General features: G+C 42.4%; 1 long non-coding RNA gene across 1 annotated transcript; it reads left to right on the top strand.

Annotated features, from left to right (window-relative positions):
* The first annotated feature begins 2,608 nt into the window (after positions 1-2,608).
* Positions 2,609-20,367, top strand: LOC311042272. The gene is made up of 6 exons (XR_014600480.1): positions 2,609-2,728; positions 3,814-3,878; positions 5,689-5,753; positions 7,987-8,072; positions 10,988-11,029; positions 20,135-20,367. It is a non-coding gene; the product is annotated as an uncharacterized lncRNA (long non-coding RNA).
* Positions 20,368-21,526: the final 1,159 nt, after the last annotated feature.

Raw genomic sequence — 21,526 nt, forward strand, 5'->3', positions numbered from 1 at the left:
GCGTCAGGATAGATTTTTTGATATTGATTTATTTGTGCATTAAATTTCCCCATCCACTTTAATGGTAATTGCAAAAACTCCCATTCAAGTATTTTTTTCTCGGAAACCGTACGGGCTACAGTTACAAGATTTGGAGGGGAGGTTAATAGTTTTTTGCGAAATTATTATGAAAATAATCACACCAGTCGGCCACATGGTGGCGCTATAACAGCCCACTTTACCTTTTGGCCTATAACTCTTGAACCGTAGGTCGTAAAATCAAAATTTCTTTTCACCTGGATTCCTTGGGTCCCGACGCATCTCCCCATATAGGCCTCGCCCATTTGCGTCAGGATAGATTTTCCGCCATTTTGAATTTTCTTCAAAACACACTTTTTGCTCCTTTTCCTTCAAATTTGGTCCAAATCTCACACAAATCGGTACACATGACCTATGGACCCATGCGATAAAGATAGCCAAACGGCATTTTGATAGTCCTTACCGTTCGTCCGTAATCGGCTTCCAAAGTTAGCGGGAGGGGCCCGTTTTACAAAGAATGCCAAAAATCACAAACGAAACGTCCAATCGATCCCAGATTTGAATCACATGTCAAGGTTGGTTTACTCAACAAATCCCCAAAAGCATTTCACTTTGACCCATAGGGGCCGCCACAAATGCGCAAAATGTCACCGTTTGATGCAAAAACATGATTTTTGGGGGATCAGTCCCTTCAAAATCAAAAGCAAGTGATCTCAGGAGTGAGGTGACAATATGATTGGCCCGTTACATTTGTGGGAGGGACCTGTTTGACAAAAATGCAGATGTGAAAAATGCAAGGCAAAGGGTTCTATTTTAAAGGGTTTAAAGGGTTATATTATACCTCTATGGGTTTTCCTTACACATTATATTTTTTACACAGATCGGTGCAGTTATAGGTAAAAACATGAAACGGCCTGTTATAGCGCCACCACAAGGCAGATTTGAAGTGTCATTTCTTCCTCGGCCTATTTATGTGTTTATGTTTAATGTGCGTGCAAAATTACATGGAAATTGCATGCTGTGTCCATGATTTGAGGCATTTTGTTCAAAACAGACACTTTGGAAGCCATTCTTAGCCAATAAGGATGGAATATGAACAATCTGAAAGACCTGTTTCGTTTAATGACTAGAGATACTGTGTCCCAATCTGTGTGATGTTTGGATCAAATCTGTAGGATACTGCCATAAAAAATGGTTTTGCAAAAAGCTGCCTCCTGGTGGCGCTATAACAGGCCTATGTGATTTGGGGTTCTGAATTGGCATCCAGGGAGTGTGTGTGCACAGTTTCGCTACGATCAAGCTAACAGTGCATGCTGGACATTAGCTGTTCACAGACAGAGGGGGTGAAGGACACACGGACGGATGGACGGACTGACAGACAGGGTGCAAAACATAGTCTCGGCCATGCCTTTTGGCTTGGCCCAGGCAGCAACAAAGCATCATGCTGTGTAAAGTAAAACACAAAAAAAGACTAATTCAGGTGCCCACTCGTCCAGGTGCCCAGTTGTCCTGGTGCCCACATGTCCCAAGTGCCCAGTTCCCAGTTGACCAGGTGCCCACATTTCCCTAGTGCCCATGTGTCGCTAGTGCCCTCCTGTCCCTAGTGCCAAGATGGTTTTGGTGCCCAGTTATCCCTAGTGCCTGATGCGTTGTAAGCTTGTAGATCTGCTATTTTCTAATGATACATTTTGTATACATTTTATGCATTTGAAAACTTAAAATAATTACTACTTTTACTTCTGGTACTTTAAGTATATTTTGATGCCGATACTTCTGTACTTTTACTCAAGTACATTTTCATTACCAGACACAGTGTTGGGAGAAATTAGGAATGTTAACTGCCTTCTGTGTTTTTTTTCTTCTTCTTCTTCTTCTTCTTCTTATTATTATTATTATCATTATTATTATTATTACCCTTATTATTATTATTATTATTATTATTATTATTATTGCTGTTGTTGTTTCGTTATTTTACTTTTTGGTTATAAAAAACAAAATAACTACATAGAAATATTTCAGTAAAAATATTTATTTAAGATTCATGTAAGGATCATTTTCAGAGGTTAGCAAATAGCCTAACTTCTTTTTTTTTTTTTACTTTTACTTTACTTTTATTTTTATGCCGCTGTTCTATCATGCAGACATTCAGTGTAGACGGCTGTTTATCTTATTATTATTATTCATATTGGTATAACATGATGATTGTTTTCATAGACCTGCTTGCTTATTTCTCTCGCACAATGTGCTTCAAATACTGTGTTTCAGGCCGGATGACGTAACGACACACGCTTAACGTTGTTGCCATGTCCGCTTATTATAAGCGAATTGTGGCTACTTTTTCTCTCAAGTTGCTCGTCAATATTGGTGGTTGCGACTTTTTGCCATTGTTTCTTAAAGTGCAGTTTCTTATCGCAAGGAGTTGTGAGCTTGTTGATTGGCTTTTTTTCATATAGCCTCGTTTTTAAAGGGCGAAGGGCTCGCTTCATAGACCTGGTTGCTTGTTTCTCTCGCAAAACCTGGCAACCCTGTGAAAGCACATTTTGAGACAAACCGCCCCCCTTCCCCCCTTCTTCTCAGATCTTTGTTTTACCAGCTTGACACATCGTGACGAGAGGAATTGTAAACGATTAAACTTCATTTACATTTATAGAATATCACTGATCTACATCTTTTCTTCCGAGGAGTTTCATTTCGTCGTCTTTTGTGTGAGGTGAGTAATATAATTGTTAAATTATATAGTATATCCGTCCATTAGCTGATATGCTAACTTTCCAAGCTAACGTTGCATCATGGATGAACTGCAAATGGTGCTTGCACTTTTCCCCGTTTTGTTCCGTACGTCTACTTAAACGTTCACATTTCAAACAAAGTTTTGCCCGATGGCCACGGATGTTACAGTTATGTACGATCCACCAGAAGTACCCGTATTTTCCGTATTGTTCAATTAAAATACTTTTAATCCGATCGGTGGCCATTTTCTCATAGAGTTCGATTGTATCAGAGTGCAATACACTTCCCAACCGATAGGGTCACATAGTTGAAAGCATGGCGGAAATGGTGAGAGACTGGCCACCGATCGGATTAAAATGCTTTTTATTGAACAATAGAGAACATACTGGTACTTCTGTGGGCCCCTACATAATTGTAACATCCGTGGCCATGACATAAGCACTTTATATTTGAAATGTGAACGTTTATGTAGATGTACGGGCCATAAATGGACAAAGTGCAAACTTCAGGTTGAAGTTAAGCCATGTCTGACATGTTTCATGGCTAGTTCTGTAGGCGAAACTACGTTTGTTTTCGGTGTCGGTGAGACATCGTCTCACAACACAATCGACCATATATCTGTATCAATTCATTATATATAACACAAAATGTAGCTTTTAATCGACTATGCATTTGTTTGTTATATATTATGTAAAAAAAAACATGTGATTATTAAAACTAGCCACTAACAAGAGTTCTCCTGTAGGACTTAAGTGTGTGTGTGTGTGTGTGTGTGTGTGTGTGTGAGAGGGGGAGAGAGAGAGAGAGAGAGCATGCGTGTGTTTTGCAATATTTTTACATTGAAACGTTTTTTATTGAAAAGTACCAGATCTACAAGCTCACTTGTGTGCTTACAATAAATGAGCTCAATGGAAAAAGCACATTTACACTACTGAATATAGCAGATGTACAAGCTCATTTGTATATCTAGATCTGATGTGGTGTGAGCAACTGTCTATGTAAATCAATAAATGTATCTTCAGGTTAACTTTGTCTAAAATGAATATTTTTCTAATTCATTTGCAGGTTTGGTGGAGATCCTGTGTGTTGGTGACAGCAGACAGACTCTTCCAGACACTACTGCAAGACAGGTTTGTTTAATATACAAACCTCACAACATTTGTAATCATCTAATGTTGCCATTATGGAAATGGTCTTGGGGTCAAAATGGCAGATCTACAAGCTCATAGTGTAGCATTCGGTGCTGCGCTATGAGCTTGTAGATCTGGTATTTTGGAAAAATTGTGCAAATCTTAGAATATATATAATATAAATAGTTTGAAAAACACGTTGCTATATCAGTGGTGCTTTTCCATGTCAAGGACCCCCAAAATGTATTTGGCTGTGGAGCTCATGGCGCTGCATATTATTTTTTACAAGTCACCTTGTAGATCTGCTATTTCTGCTTCTCTCACTATATTTTATATGTTTGGCAAATATTTGTAGATGCCTTTGAATACTTTTTTTTAAAGCATGAGGCACTACACTGTCTCTCAGCATTCTATGTACAGTATGTGACTACCTTGCTTATATAACAGATTCAGCTTTTAATTGACTTTGCTTGTTATATTTATTCTGTTAAAACTTGTGATTAAGATGGACAACTAGCCTGTAACAGGAGAATTTAGGACTGAGATGAGGTGTGTGTCTGTGTACACACACACACACACACACACACACACACACACACACACACACACACACACACACACACTTGGTGCCGCACTATGAGCTTGTAGAACTTCTATTTTTGAATAGCCAAACAAATCTACAATTGACACACAGATGCATCCCCGGTCTTAAGGTGTTGAAAGCAGTTACTGTGTTCACCCAGAAGGAGTATAGTAGCAGTAGCACCCCTACTGACTGTAAGACTGTTTGCATACTGGTACTGTGGTGTAGTTAACTGGTATAGTTGCTGTGTTTTCACCTTTTGGATGCAATATATTATTTACTATAGCACTTTACTGTAATGGCTGCATGAGATCACTGTACTGTATCTATAGCTGCATGCATGAGACCACTGCACTGCATCTAGAGAACACTGTGCTGTATCTACACCACTGCATCTTGCTATATGAGACCACTGCATATCTATAGCTGCATGAGATCATGTTCTGTATCTTCACCACTGTACTGCATCTATTAGACCACTGCACCGTATCGACAGCTGTATGAGACCACTGTACTACATCTAATAGACTACCCACTGTATCTATAGCATGCTGTACTGTATCTATAGACCACTCTAGTGCATCTGTAAACCTCTCTAGTGCACCTGTAGACCACTGTTGTGCATCTGTAGACCACTCTAGTGCATCTGTAGACCACTCTATTGCATCTGTAGACCACTGTCGTGCATCTGTAGACCTCTCTAGTGCACCTGTAGACCACTGTTGTGCATCTGTGGACCACTCTACTGCATCTGTAGACCACTCTATTGCATCTGTAGACCACTGTAGTGCCTCTCTAGCCCATTCTAGTACATCTGTAGACCACTCTGTTGCATCTGGAGACCACTGTTGTGATATGTAGACCACTCTAATGCATCTGTAGACCACTTTAGTGCAGCTGTAGCCCACTGTAGTGCATCTGGAGACCACTCTAATGCATCTGTAGCCCACTGTAGTGCATCTGTAGACCACTCTATAATGCATCTGTAGACCACTCTAATGCATCTGTAGCCCACTCTAATGCACATGTAGACCACTCTAATGCATCTGTAGACCACTAATGCATCTGTAGACCACTCTAATGCATCTGTAGCCCACTCTAATGCATCTGCAGCCCACTCTAATGCACATGTAGACGATGTGGTGTGAGCAACTGTCTATGTAAATCAATAAATGTATCTTCAGGTTAACTTTGTCTAAAATAAATATTTTTCTAATTCATTTGCAGGTGTGGTGGAGATCCTGTGTGTTGGTGACAGCAGACAGACTCTTCCAGACACTACTGCAAGACAGGTTTGTTTAATATACAAACCTCACAACATTTGTAATCATCTAATGTTGCCATTATGGAAATGGTCTTGGGGTCAAAATGGCAGATCTACAAGCTCATAGCGTAGCACTCGGTGCTGCGCTATGAGCTTGTAGATCTGGTATTTTTGAAAAATTGTGCAAATCTTTGAATATATATTCTATAAATACTTTGAAAAACACGTTGCTATATCAGTGGTGCTTTTCCATGTCAAGGACCCCCAAAATGTATTTGGCTGTGGACTTCATCTCAAAATGTTGTTCCTGTTCACACGATTTTGAAAAGCATGGCACATACAAGCTCATGGCGCTGCATATAATTTTTACAAGTGACCTTGTAGATCTGCTAATTCTGCTTTTCTCACTATATTTTATATGTTTGGCAAATATTTGTAGATGCCTTTGAATACTTTTTTTTTTAAAGCATGAGGCACTACACTGTCTCTCAGCATTCTATGTACAGTATGTGACTACCTTGCTTATATAACAGATTCAGCTTTTAATTGACTTTGCTTGTTATATTTATTCTGTTCAAACTTGTGATTAAGATGGACAACTAGCCTCTAACAGGAGAATTTAGGACTGAGATGAGGTGTGTGTGTGTGTGTGTGTGTGTGTACACACACACACACACACACACACACACACACACACACACACACACACACACACACACACTTGGTGCCGCACTATGAGCTTGTAGAACTTCTATTTTTGAATAGCCAAACAAATCTACAATTGACACAAAGATGCATCCCCGGTCTTAAGGTATTGAAAGCAGTTACTGTGTTCACTCAGGAGTATAGTAGCAGTAGCACCCCTACTGACTGTAAGACTGTTTGCATACTGGTACTGTGGTGTAGTTAACTGGTATAGTTGCTGTGTTTTCACGTTGTGGATGCAATGTATTATTTACTATATTCGTTACCGTTTCAAAGTATGCTTTAATAAGTACCTGACAAACAAACATGCTCACTTGTGTGTGCCTAATTGTCTTGAGGTCAATCCAGGGCTAGTGTTTAAGGAGGCATTGCCAATATCCATGGCTTGATTTACTTATATTTTGATAAGTGCTAGGCATACCTGAATTTTGTATTAACCCTTTAAGACCGTGATCGCTGTCATTTTAGATTCATTTGGCTATTCAAAAATAGCAGATATACAAGCTCATAGCGCAGCACCAAGTGAGTTTGTAGATCTGCCATTTTTGAAGAATCTTGAAAGTTTGCAAACATTTTTAACTCTGATCTGTGCTTCTGGGGGTCCCTGGAACAACTTATTTTGACATATGGGTCTGCAGCAAAATACATATCATTTTTGGGGTCCTTTGCGAACATTCTAACTCCGATATGTGCTTCTGGGAGGCCCTGGAACAACATATTTTCAAATCGGGGTCTGCGGCCAGATGCGTATCATTTCGGGGGTCCTTGACATGGAAAAGTAGAGCACTAACACACGTTGGCAGCTTGTAGATCTGCTATTTTTACTCTTATTGTGTGCCACTCCAGTAAGATGAAGTAGGCAGTGGTTTTCAAATTTGTTGATTTGAAGCACTTGTATGTCAATGTACGGGCCGTAAATGGATAAAGCGAAAACACCAGGTTGAAGTCATGTTTCAGAGCTAGCTCTGATCATTGTTTTTCTTAACATAACACCTTGCTTTTGTTATTGCGAACGCAGCGGAAGGAGGTGCGCCTCCTTCATTGCTGTACCACAATAACCTACCTGACCTGGTGGAGACCTGTGCTCCTCTTTTAGGGCCCAAGCACTGCACAGTAGTGCAAAGTGAGCTTACTATGAAACCGTGCTCGGGTTGTGTGTCTGTGTGTCTCTCTGTGTGCACTGTCTGTGTGCAGCCGCACCCCCATGTGACTCACTATTTGAAAATGGCAGATCTACAAGCTCACAATGCAACGCGTTGTGAGCTTGTAGATCTGCTGTTTTCCAATTCTCTCCTAAATTGGCAGACATCTGTAGCCATGACATAACAAGGCATTATACATATATATTTGAAAATGGCATATCTACAAGCTCACTGTGAGTTTAATGTTTGGAAAATAGCAGATCTACAAGTTCACTGTAAGCTTGTTGCCTTATTTTAAATAGCCGATCTACAAGCTCACTTGTCAGCTTGTAGATAACTTGTGAGCTTGTAGATCTGCCTTTGACAGATATGTATTTCTGTCTAAAATACAATATTTTTGCTTAAAATTTTCAGCTGTGGCGTGGCTGTACACCAGACCTGATATCTTGGCCAACACAGCTGTGGACTGAGGGGACCATCCCAGACTGCACTACTGCAAGGTTTGTTTAACATAACATGACACATGTGATTGTCTTGGGATCAGTCCATTGTCCCTTTTTAAGGAGGCATTGCCAATATATATACTCTGTAGCTTAACTCTTTGACTGCCATATCAATAGTGTAATAGTGTGCCACTGCTGCCAGCAAAAAACAGTGATTTTACTGTACCTTTTGAAAAATCACGGAATCATCTCTGTGACTGCAGTCCTCAAGGAGATCCGCGCATTACATGCACAGGGTTATCAATATTCCCAGAGGGGTCCCAAAATTATTTTGTTGATCCCCAGATTATTAGTGCACACTTTATTGTCTCCACCAGGCCGGAAGGCATGGCTGAGACTATGTTTTGCACTCTGTCCGTCTGTGTGTGTGTCATTCTGTCTGTGGACAGCCAATCTTTGGTACCGTTGACTTGATGGTAGTGAAACTGTGCACACACGCTCCCTGTATGCTATAGCAGAATTCTGTCCCAAATTAGTCACATGGGGCTCCTGGTTATGCCACCAGGAGGCCAATTTTTGCAAACACACTTTTGACTGCACTACACATGTTGTTCAAACATCACAATAATCGGTACACAGTATCTCTATTGTCATTCAACGAAACGGGCTCTGTTTTGAACAAAATGCCTCAAATCATGAACACAGCGTGCAATTTCGGTGACATTTTGCACACACATTCCCACTAGGAAGAGGAAGAAATGCCACTTGAAAAATGTCAAGTCAGCCTCATGGTGGCACTATAGCAGGTCGATACATGTTTTTACCTATAACTGCACTGATCTGTGTAAAACCTTGTATGCACACTCCCTAGTGGCCAAGAAAAAGCCTTTGCCCTGCATTTTTAACATCTGCCTTAAGTGCAATCAGGTAGCTGACTTGTGTAAAACTATTATTTTTCCCTATTGAAACTGCAATGATTATATTTCCCCCAAATGAATCTGGAAAATGAGGGCCGAAACGTACTCAAAAAGTTGTGCAACTTTGCACACACATCAAGTGAAGAAAAATTACGTATTTTAATCTTCTCAAAAAGGGGCATGGCCTAATCGCTCAATAGCGCCCCCTACAAAAGTTCATGCTTCAAGCCCAACAATACAACTTCACCTACATGCATGAAAATTGTTACAAACTTGTATCATGTCCCAACTTATGAAAAAGTCTCTTGGAGCCATGACCAAAACCAAACCGGAAGTTGGCCATTTTTTATTGGTAGTGGCGTTGTTGTGCATTTCATGCCGTTTTCACAGGTTGTACTTTCACTGACTCCTCCTACGCGGATTATCGGATCCCCCTCAAATTTGCTCACACACAAAAGACGTTAACAATGAAAAGTTATCAAAAGCTTGTGTAAAACGGCGTGACCACGGCAAAGCGTCCAACTTCAACGCCAAACAGGAAGTGAAAATAGCCGATCTACAATTCCTACTGGCTGGCCTTTAAACAGCCATAACTTCGGTTTGCAACAAACTACAGAGTACAATTTTGGTATGTGGACTAAGACCACCAATAGGGACGAGCTGTCATTTCTGAAGCCCCACCCCCTCTGTCTTCCTATTGGCTGGCCTTTAAACAGCCATAACTCGAGTTCGCAGCATACTACCCAGTAGAAGTTTGGTATGTGGACTTAGACCACCAATAGGGACGATCTGTAATTTCTGAAGCCCCGCACCCTCTGTCTTCCTATTAGCTGGGCTTTATACAGCCATAACTCCAGTTCCCAGCATCGAATATCTACAACATTTGCTAGGTACACTTAGACGGCCAATAGGGGCAGGCTGAAATTGCTTAAGCCCCGCCCCCTCTGTGTTCCTATTGGCTGGGTTTTAAAAAGCCATAACTCCGGTTCCCAGCATCAAAAACCCACAAAACGTCCTAGGTACACTTTGACGTCCAATAGGGACAGGCTGAATTTGTTAGCTAATTTAGCCTAACTTTTCAGCTGATTGCTATACAGGCTTGTATCGTAGATGTATACAGAACGTCGACGACCCGGTCATCGCTGCGTGCAGCTTTAATTCTAGTTACATACTGTTTCCACACATTTTAAAAAGGTAATGACTATGTAGGATCCAATTTAGTCAAAGCTGTCAGCCATTCTTATTCAAAAAATTCAAATGAAATAAAACAAAATGGTTACACTATTACTCTACAGATAAATGGTAACAGTAAACAACAGTAAAAAAAGTTTGCAACAGCAAACTTATGAATTAATCCTTTATTTTCCCATACTGCTAAACCTAACCTAAGTGCCGTACTTAGATTCTATGGTGTACTCATCATATACATAATCTTTGGTATACATATATTCTTATGTAATACTTTCTCTCTTTAGTTATACTTTTCTAATTTTTTTGGTTAATATTGTATACAATCTTGAATGGCTAAGTTAAACAAGGGAATGTCAACTATTACAAAACTCAAGTCTGTTATAGCCATAATGGCATGAATGATAGATGGATATGAATAAAACAAGTGCCATACATACAAATGCAGCTGTTATATTCTTAACATACCAATAATGCACATTATGGAAAGATGAAAAAACTCAACAGTCAAAGTAATTACTTCATATATACCGATACTTGAGCAGATCTAAACAAAGATTTTCATCAAAAATGTGCCCTTTAAACAGCCATAACTACAGTTCGGAGCATGCTTAACGCCCCAAACTTCGTAGGTGCTATATAGCAGTGTAAAACACTTCAAATGGCCATGCTTCAGTGACCAATGCTCTTAGCAGCGCAACATAGGACTAGGTTTGAAGGCTGCGCAGCAGCCTGAAACTCTACTGTCATAAAATGGCACACACGGTTTTTACTCAAGAATATAACGGTAGAAAAAATATATATTAAAAAGTAATTATATTGTGAAACTATAGCGCTAGTCTGAAATTGTTCTATATTTTTTTCTAGTGTTCATCGGATCGGAACAGCTCTTCTGGTGACTTTTTAACGGTAAGTAAGTCGATTCTAGATGCCTGGAGTGATTTTTGACTAATGCTACACTAGTGTTGAAGGTTGTTTTTTGGTAAAGACTGTACATTTTAATAAAAGTTCAGATCAAAAACTTGCTGACATCATGCCTGGTCGTGGGAAGAGATCTAACGCTAAAAGGAAATTCTGGGCTTCTAAATTAGCCCATGCAGATGCACCAAACAGTTGCACAGTGGTCAATGAAGGAACACAACATGCACAGTCAAATGTTGAAGACAACATTGGCGAGGCCATGGACCTTTCCAACAATGACCCTGTACAACAAGCATGCACCCCGCCACCCTCTGTGAAATCTGTGCAGGCATCCAAAAGCCAAAATCATCATAGGTTTTCCAAAATGTCAAAGAATCGGCAGTGTACATGCATGGCTCTGACATTTTTGGCACACCAACATGAAGGTCTTGACTTGAAGATGGATGATCTTGACAAGATACTAGACAGGGGAGACAGTCTGTATAAAAGAACAATAGAACAACTAAAAAGACAAAATCAGTTTCAGTCATGCCTGCTGACAATGGAGGAAGTACCTCTAAAGGTCGAAACGGAACACAATACGTACTCCGTGAAAAAATCGAACGTGGAAATGGGATATATGAGAGCTGAGGGAGAGCCCCACCGACAGCATTGGTTCCTGAAGCTTCAGGAAAGACTTAAGTGTCTGTCTGAGGACGTCAAATATGCACTCCTAACAGTATCACCATTCACCATTGCTGTTTTTAGAGACAGGTCTGGAAGATATGGACTGTTTGACTCTCATCAGAGAAGTGCTGATGGCCTACCTTTGCCTGGAGGAAAGGCTGTAATGATGACATTCACTCAGTTGGATGATCTGTTCGCTAAGATAGACCAGCTAATTGACTTCTCACATGAAAACACGATAGACAAAATGCAGTTTGACTTCATGCCAGTGACATTTGAACAGACAAATGCTCGGTCACCCCATCTGTCAACAGTGCAAGTTCATCCTGACAACCTGCATCACAAAGAGCCTGTTGATCTAACTTGTCAGGATGAAACAAACACTGGACCTCCAATCACCAAGCATTGTCTGCAGGCTGGCCATTCACTGTCAACACAAGTGATGTCAGACACTACAAATGAAGGGGCAAACAAAATAGGTAACCAACGAAAACGAAAATTAGCGAGGAGACAAAAGGACCAACTAAAATCTGATACCAAGGAAAAACCTTGGACTCCGAGGAAGGAATACATGAACAAATATATTGCCATGAGATGTATAACGGATACAAAATTCAGGACAAGGCAAAAACAATTTAAGAACGCATACTTTAAAAGAACATACAATGAAGATTGTATGTTCAGAGGGCAGCATCAGGTCAAAAAAAAGGCATATGGCAAAAAGAGGTTCAAATTAGATGAGGAGTTCAGAGGGCAAAAACAGGTCAAAATTAAGGCTTATGACAAAAGAAGGTACAATGAAGATGAGGAGTTTAGAGAAAAGCATCAGCAAAAACAGAAGGGATATAGAAACAAGAGGTTCAAAGGAGATGAGGAGTTCAGGGAAAAGTTCAGGGAACGCATGAAGTCCTATATGGCCCGCAGATGCAAAACGGACCCGTTCTTCAAGATGCGCTGTGTGATGCGACGTTCAATGAGGATAAGAAATAGATACAAGGACTTATGTGATGAACTGCGCAAACTTAGCAAAGCTTTAAAAGCGAGGAAAGATTTAGATACTGCGAGGAAAGATTTAGATACTGCGAGGATAGATTTAGTTACCGCACCCCAACAGAATGAGCTAGTACAAGGCGCTATAGCGAGTTTCCAGAAAGCCACAAAAGATGGACCAACTAAGGTGTGCACAACGTGCCATCGGGCTCTTTTCGCTAATCAAGTGTATGTTTGTCAAAGGTCAAATTACACGATCAAACCCGCAGTGGTTGCTGCCTGCTTAACAGGCAAATACCTTCATTCGTGTGATGATCAATGTGGAGGGCCGAAAGATTGCGCTGTACCCTTAGAAAGGCGAACAGAGTGGATTTGTCAAAGCTGTCACAAAAGTGTAGAAGTAGGTAGAATGCCACGCTTGGCTGTCGCAAACAACCTGGGACTAGCCCCCATTCCTCCAGAGCTCCGCCAACTCAATGTGCTGGAAAGACAAATTTTAGCAATAGACATACCGTTTGCCAAGATTCTCACACTTCCTAAAGGCAAACAGAGTGCGATACATGGTGCTGTGGTTTGCGTGCCAGCAGACGTGGCAACCACAGTAAACACGCTACCCAGACGGCTCGATGCATCCTGTTTGTACAGAGTGAAGCTGAAGAGACGTCTGCGGTACAAAGGCTATCATCTTTTTCACACTGTCAATATGACCAATGTGTTATCGGGCTTGAGTAAACTCATCGAGACACACCCCGACTACAAAAACATCATAATCCGAAATGATGAGAGCATCAACGATGCAAATGTGGAGGGCCAGCTTGAAGAGCTACCCACTGTTGAACAGACAGCCACAGATGAAGTCATGGACAGTTGTGATGAGGCCGAAATGATTGAAGTAGCCGATGCTACTGAATCTTTCGACCCATCACAGGGAGTGGATCAACATCCACCCACTGCCCAAGATGAGCAAGATGCGCTGAGACCTGGACATGGCTTGGACGGTTGCTTGCAACCGGATGACATTGGACAAGAGACAATGACATACGGCGATGGCATTTTCTGCCTCGCCCCAGCCGAAGGCAACAGGCCTGTCAGCTACAGCACAGTCCCAAATCTCGAAGCAAAGGCCTTCCCTGTCTTGTTTCCATCTGGCGAGAACACGTTAGATCGGAAGAGAAAGCTCAAACTGAGCCCAAGCAGGTACTTTAACGCAAGGCTTTTCAGTGCCGATGATCGTTTTGCGAGAGACCAAAGCTATCTCTTTTTTGCCCAGTTTGTTACAGAGACCCACACGGCCAAAAGCACCATCTCAATTCAATTGAGGAAGGGCAAACCCTTTAGCAAGGATGGTCGCAGGATCACTAACAAGATGTTGCAGGACAAGCATGAAGTCGAGAGACTGGTCCGAAACCGCGATGCAACAAGGTTCATGCAACCCCTGAGGGGGACGCCAGCCTACTGGCAGAAGACCATGTTTGATTTGTTTGCCATGGTCCGTCAGTTAGGCCCACCTACCTTCTTTTTGACCTTAAGTGCTGCCGAATTCAGATGGCCAGAGGTCATAACGGCAATAAAAGCACAGCAAGGCCAAATAGTGGATTTTGACAAGCTTGACTGGAACGAGAAATGCGACATCCTCAGAAGCAATGCAGTGACTACAATGCGCATGTTTGACAAGCGAGTTGCTCATGCGTATACAAAACTGCTGCAATCTGATGCTCGCCCGCTCGGTCACGTCATAGATTGGTTCCATAGAATAGAGTATCAGGCCAGAGGTTCCCCACATGTTCACGCCTTATTGTGGGTAGCCGACGCCCCCAAACTTGGGGAAGACTCGGACGAGAAAATATGCGAATTTGCGGACCGCTACATTTCGTGCCAGCTGCCTGATCCAAACGAAAATCCTGTGCTTCACCGAATTGTCCAAGAAGTTCAGATGCACAGCAGAAACCACACAAAGTCCTGTAAGAAAGGTAACAGGACATGCAGGTTTGGTTTCCCCAAGGCACCAGTGGACTCAACCTGGTTAACTAACCCAGTGCCAGTTGATCCAACGGAAGAAGTCACGGATGAAGACGAAAGTGGCGCAACAGGAGGAAATGATCCTTCATTTCCTCCTGTTGCACCCCTTTCGTCTTCATCCGTGACAGACGAAAGTGCAAAGAATGGTACCGAGGGCATAGGCAAACAACAGAAGGCAAGAGCACAGGCTTCTTTGGCCAAACTCAAACCTCTGTATGATCTACTTCTGGACTTACCATCAGAAGTGACCGACCTCTCAGAGTTGCTGGCAAAGTGCAATTTGACTCACGAAGAGTACGACAGCTGTCTTGAAGACATGCGAAATGTCCAGGTGCTCTTGATGAAGCGTGGAGTCAAGGATTGCTATGTGAACAACTACAACCCAGTTTTGCTGGAGGCCTGGAATGCCAACATGGATATCCAGTTTGTCCTGGATCACTTTGTTTGCATCTCATACATGTTGTCCTACATATCCAAGGCCGAACATGAGATGGGTGAGATGCTGAAACAAGTAGTCGTAGGCATAGACCCCACGAAAGTGACCGAGAGGGGTGCAATGAACGAACTTGTTCACGCATACGTTAAAAACAGACAGGTTAGCTCTCAGGAGGCAGTGGCCCGGACTTGTAGCTTGTCATTGAAGAAATGCTCGCGCCCAGTTGTCTTCCTCCCAACGGATGACAATGCAATGAAAATGAGCCTCCCGCTCAGCTTGCTGCAGAAAAGACCAGGAGATTCGAACCAAGTGTGGATGTCGAGTCTTCTGGACAAATACAATGCCAGACCCAAAACGTCGGTGTTTCACAACATGTGTCTCGCAGAATTTGCATCCGAGTACAGAATCGTGTACGGTAGCGAAGCAAAAAAGCCAGATTGCCTTAAGCTGTCTGACAACATGGGAACCATTAAAAAGCGCATGAAAAAACACGCGGTAATCAGATACGCGAAATTTTCGGAACAGAAAGACCCCGAGAAATACTTCGGCACCTTGCTGAAGGCTTACCTTCCGCATCGCTATCAGACCACACTGAAAACCGTAGACTTCCCCACCTACAAGGACTTCTACGAGTCTGCGTCGGTGAAAATACCTGGGCAAAAAGGGACTTGGCGCGCGAATGCCATCGTTGCGGAAAACAGGATGAAATATGAAAGACATGCTTCTTCGATGGAAGAAGCATTACAGGAGTTCATGAAAAATGGCCCCGCGGAAGATGCGTGGGCCAACATTGCCCCCGAAAATGAGCTCGAGCGGATGGAATGTCTTGCCGAACAAGATCAACATCCACTTGCGGACGACGAACAAGACGACGTCCCAGAGTTCAGTTGTCAAGAGGTGGGTACAATTGTTGCGCACAGGGTGTCGGCTCCGCAAATGAGCCTCGATTACCTGCGCTCATTGTGTCGAAACCTCAACCGGACTCAAGCCTCCATCTTTCACTCGGTACGTGACTGGTGTTTGAAGAGCGTACTTGAGAAAATTGACAAACCCGAACCCTTCTTTTTCTTTGTCACTGGGGGTGCTGGAACTGGCAAATCCCATCTGATTAAGTGCATCTACGGTGAGGCAACAAGGATTCTCCGTCGACTCTCCAGACTATCTGAAGAGACGGATGCATCCATGCCCACGGTGCTGCTGTCTGCGTTTACAGGAACTGCAGCATACAACATCGCGGGAAACACATTGCATTCCCTGTTGAAGTTGCCCAGAAAACTGAATCCACCCTACATAGGGCTGGGAAACAAATTAGATGACGTGAGGGCAAAGCTGGGAAATGCGGAGATTATCATCATAGATGAGGTCTCGATGGTTTCAAAGGCCATGTTTCTTTACATCCACTGGAGACTGCAAGAGATCAAAGGCAGTAAGAGGCCATTCGGTGGCATGTCGGTACTTGTAGTAGGCGACTTTTACCAGCTCCCTCCAACATCCAGTGGGAAACCGCTCTGCGTGCTCGAAGAAGGCACACCGGACCTTCTGCACCAACACTTTCAGATGATCACGTTGACCGAGATCATGCGACAGAAAGATGATGTGCCCTACGCACAGCTTCTGAATAGGTTGAGGGTCAAAGCGAAGAAAGATCCGCTGAGTGACACAGACAAAGCACTCCTTGCTCAACGAGTGACATTGCCTCACCTTTGTCCTAAGGATGTTGTGCACATCTTTGCAACCAACAAAGAGGTGTCTCAACACAACGCCAAATCTTTGTCTGCGCTCCACAGCCAGATTGTCAACATACCCGCGGAAGACTATAGGCAAGTTGATAACCACAGGACTCGACTTGCCAGTCCCCGTACAGGAGATCATCAGGATCTTCTTGACAACTTGCAGGTTGCAGTAGGCGCCCCAATCATGATCATTAAGAACATAGATGTGGAGGATGGCCTTGTGAACGGGACATTTGGCAAGATTGATAGTGTAGAGATACAGGTAAACAAGGACGAGAGTAGAGTAGCCAAGCTTTGGCTTGTAGTAGACAAGCCTGGAGCAGGACAGAAATACCGGAAAACTACACCTGGCTCTGCACAAGTGTACGTCGAGAGATACGAGGACCACCTGAAAGATAAAACGCTTCGTAGGCAATTTCCCATCAAGTTGGCATATGCTTGCACAGCTCACAAAGTCCAAGGCATGACTACACAGTCTGCAGTGGTTTCCTTGAAACGGATCTTCCAACCAGGCATGGCCTACGTTGCCCTCAGTAGGACAACGTCATTGCAAGGTTTGCATATAATTGACTTCGATGCGAAGAAAATCTATGCTGATCCTGCAATCACAGCTGCCCTAGAATCCATGAAGACCGCCTCACTGGACAGTTTTATGCCACTGTTAAAGTATCGAGAGACGACAGGCCAGGCGCAAACACTCGCGATTATACATCACAACACGCAAAGTTTACCGGCACACATTCGAGACATCAGGCAACATCACGAACTAACCCATGCAGATGTCCTGTGCTTGACCGAGACTCATCTCACCGGCTGCAATGTGGCTGACAGTCTCCAATTAGATGGATACACCATGTTCAGCCGCAACAAGCACATCTCGTACTCCAACCTTCCTGAACGTGCAGAACAGGATGGCGGAGGCGTCGCTGTGTATGTGAAAGACCATTTCCAGGCACGTGAAAAGCGTTACATACACAATGTGACCAACCTCGAGTTTGTGGTCGTCAAGATAGAGTCCCCTGTCAAGCTTCTGATAGCTGCAGTGTACAGACCACCACGTTACGATGACCCGTTCATGGACAATCTTAAGGCCCTTCTGGACGCCTTAGAAGTGATGGACCACCATCCCATCGTAGTCTGTGGTGATTTCAATGAAAATCTACTGGCCAGTGTAGGTACTCCGATAGCAATGCTGCTCGAGTCCAGAGGATACACACAACTGATCAAGGAGAAGACTACTGACAAAAACACGCTGTTGGATCACATTTACATCTCAAGACCACAGCAATGTCTACAGTCTGGAGTATTACGTACATACTACAGCTACCATGATCCTGTGTATTGCGTATTATCCTCCGATCAGGACTAGTGCATAGCCTGCAAGACAAGCTTGCAAACACTGGAACCATGTAGACCTTAGTTAGTTGTAGAACATCGTGCTCTTTCCCACCAAACGCATTCTGACCTGCTATATTCTAATATATAATATATCCCATCTGCCGCACTCAATAACAAACGGATTGCGAACAATGGAACCTACTGATGCTTGGATTGGACATAAACAATTGTTATTAATAGTGGTCACCAGAGATGTTGTCGAGACGGCAGGAACTATTCATAGCCACACGCTACCTCATGCTCTGGTGCCACTCCAGTGTAGGTACTCAGATAGCAATACTGCTCGAGTCCAGAAGATACACTGTTCAAAAAACACGCACCAAACCAAGCCGTAGGGCCATCTTCCGCAGGGACATTTTCATGAACTCCTGTAATGCCAAACCGAGCCGCAACCCGCGCACCAGACCAAGCTGCGACGCGCGCACCAAACCGAGCCGCAACCCGCGCACCAAACTGAGCCGCGACCTGCGCACCAAACCGAGCCGCGACACGCGCACCAAACCGAGCCGCGACCCGCGCACTAGACCAAGCCGCGACGCGCGCACCAAACCGAGCCGCAACCCGCGCACCAAACTGAGCCGCGACCTGCGCACCAAACCGAGCCGCGAGCCAAAATACCGACGCGTGACACGTTGTTTTCAGATCTACTGATGCTTGGATTGGACATAAACAATGGAAGGATGGCAAATAGTGGTCACCAGAGATGTTGTCGAGACGGCAGGAACTATTCATAGCCACACGCTACCTCATGCTCTGGTGCCACTCCAGTGTAGGTACTCAGATAGCAATGCTGCTCGAGTCCAGAAGATACACTGTTCAAAAAACACGCACCAAACCAAGCCGCGACCCGCGCACCAAACCGAGCCGCGACGCGCGCACCAAACCGAGCCGCGACCCGCCCACCAAACTGAGCCGCGACCTGCGCACCAAACCGAGCCGCGACACGCGCACCAAACCGAGCCGCGAGCCAAAATACCGACGCGTGACACGTTGTTTTCAGATCTACTGATGCTTGGATTGGACATAAACAATGGAAGGATGGCAAATAGTGGTCACCAGAGATGTTGTCGAGACGGCAGGAACTATTCATAGCCACACGCTACCTCATGCTCTGGTGCCACTCCAGTGTAGGTACTCAAATAGCAATGCTGCTCGAGTCCAGAAGATACACTGTTCAAAAAACACGCACCAAACCAAGCCGCGACCCGCGCACCGAGCCGCGACCCGCCCACCAAACTGAGCCGCGACCTGCGCACCAAACCGAGCCGCGAGCCAAAACACCGACGCGCAACACGTTGTTTTCAGATCGTTATTTTCAGTGCGACACAAGCATACATCATTTGAAGGAAATCACACTTTTTAAGAAGAAAACACCAGAGCAATAAATACTGCCGCAAACATCTGCTTTTTTTAAACAAATATCTCTGTTCCGTTAACATTCTCTTCCCCCTTCCACAAAGCGTTGTTGTTCTTTAGGGATACTGCATTAGGATATAATGTACACAGTCACACACACACATAGAAGATATGGAGATTGGAGATCAAAGAAAACAATAGAGGGGGGGGGGGGGCGTGTAATTGGGGACCCATAAAATGTTTCTGGGACCCATTTAAATGACCACCTGTGGGTCCCGGGACCCATTACATTGAAAACCTAGCAACATCACTGCAAATCTCACCTTTTTTGTCTTGTTGAGTATTATTCATATTGTAGGATTCTTTTGTCTTATTCATATTATAGCATTGTTTTGTCTTATTCATATTGTAACATTGTTTTGTCTTTTTTCATAACTATTGATTGTGAAGCATTTGTTTGAAAAGAACACTAACACTTGTTTCCCTGTTTTTCAGAAGCCGTCCAGCACTGACAGATTTGTTTTGCCTTTAACCTTTTTCTACTTTTCAGGAATGTTCTTTGTGAATGATTGTCATATTTCTAAGATAATTGCATTCCATTTATGTTGTGGCTCGTGAACCGGTAGTACCCAATTTCTATAAACACAATATTGGCCATCCCTGAAATTAATAACAAACTCACACATAAATTAAACAATTCGAACAAATGCATAACAAACTATTTTGGATTGTATACTGCCTTTTCATGACCCACTACCTTATATTTACATGTGCATGTTGTAAATGTTTAACTCACCATTTGTTTTTAGGGCTGTAAGACTGTAACACTTATTAGGACTAAATTATTTTATAATTCATTTTGACAAAAAAATATAATTTTAGTCAAACAGCCAATATACACGCATTAAAATAGGACTTAATTTCTTAATTAAACTAGTAAATGTAATCCCAAAATAATTATGGAAAATGTTACACATTGATTCATTGATAAATACAAAATTAGACATCTACAAAATACACTTTGAGATAATTCACTTAATCAATATAGTTGCAGCCCTACAATTTTACCTATTTTTCAGCATGTTAAATGTTGTTTAATAATATATTAATATATTTACCAGGAGCTTGCTTGATCGCCTTTTTTAACAAAGGGGTCGGTGCAAGAATTTTTCCCTGTGCACTCCTAAATTGGCTGAAATAGGAGGCAGGTTTTTTGCTTCACCCTGGAAAATATTAAATTTACTTAAAAGTTAGAATATAATTTTGGATAACAACAATAATAGTAGTTATAATAATCATTCTAGCATCAATAATATATCTGTCAATAATAAACTGTTTACAGGCATTGTAATAGTTACTATAATATAAAATTGTATAATTATCACTAATAACTATAATTAACCTATATATAGAATCATAAAATATAACCATACTATTATTACATATAGAATCATAATAACAACTATAATAACAATAATTGATAGGACATTATACCAAATATATTGATGGTGTTGCTTACAGTAAAGGTACCAATAATACAATTGTGTCAATAAATACTTTAAACTATATCTGCTCTGCTTTGTCTCTACTTATTATTCTTTTTACCATGTGTTTGAAAAGTGAATCTATATGTTTGCATGTATTTAACATTTACAATGAATATACATGTGTGTTTGAGTTGTTCTGGAATTACCATTCACAATCAGAAGGGTTCTTGACTACTAAAGCTGAACAAAAAGAGAAACTTTGGAATGTAACATCTCATTAAATACCTAAGCCCATACACATATGAACATAAAATACAAAAGTTGTTTGTTTAACTGACAATAATTTTTGCCCTCTACTATCTGGTGTTTTAATTTATTTATTTGACCAGCTTATCCACTT

The sequence above is a fragment of the Gymnoscopelus microlampas genome, assembly GCF_963454915.1.
Source record: "Gymnoscopelus microlampas genome assembly, chromosome: 3".
NCBI classification, from domain to species: Eukaryota; Metazoa; Chordata; class Actinopteri; order Myctophiformes; family Myctophidae; genus Gymnoscopelus; species Gymnoscopelus microlampas.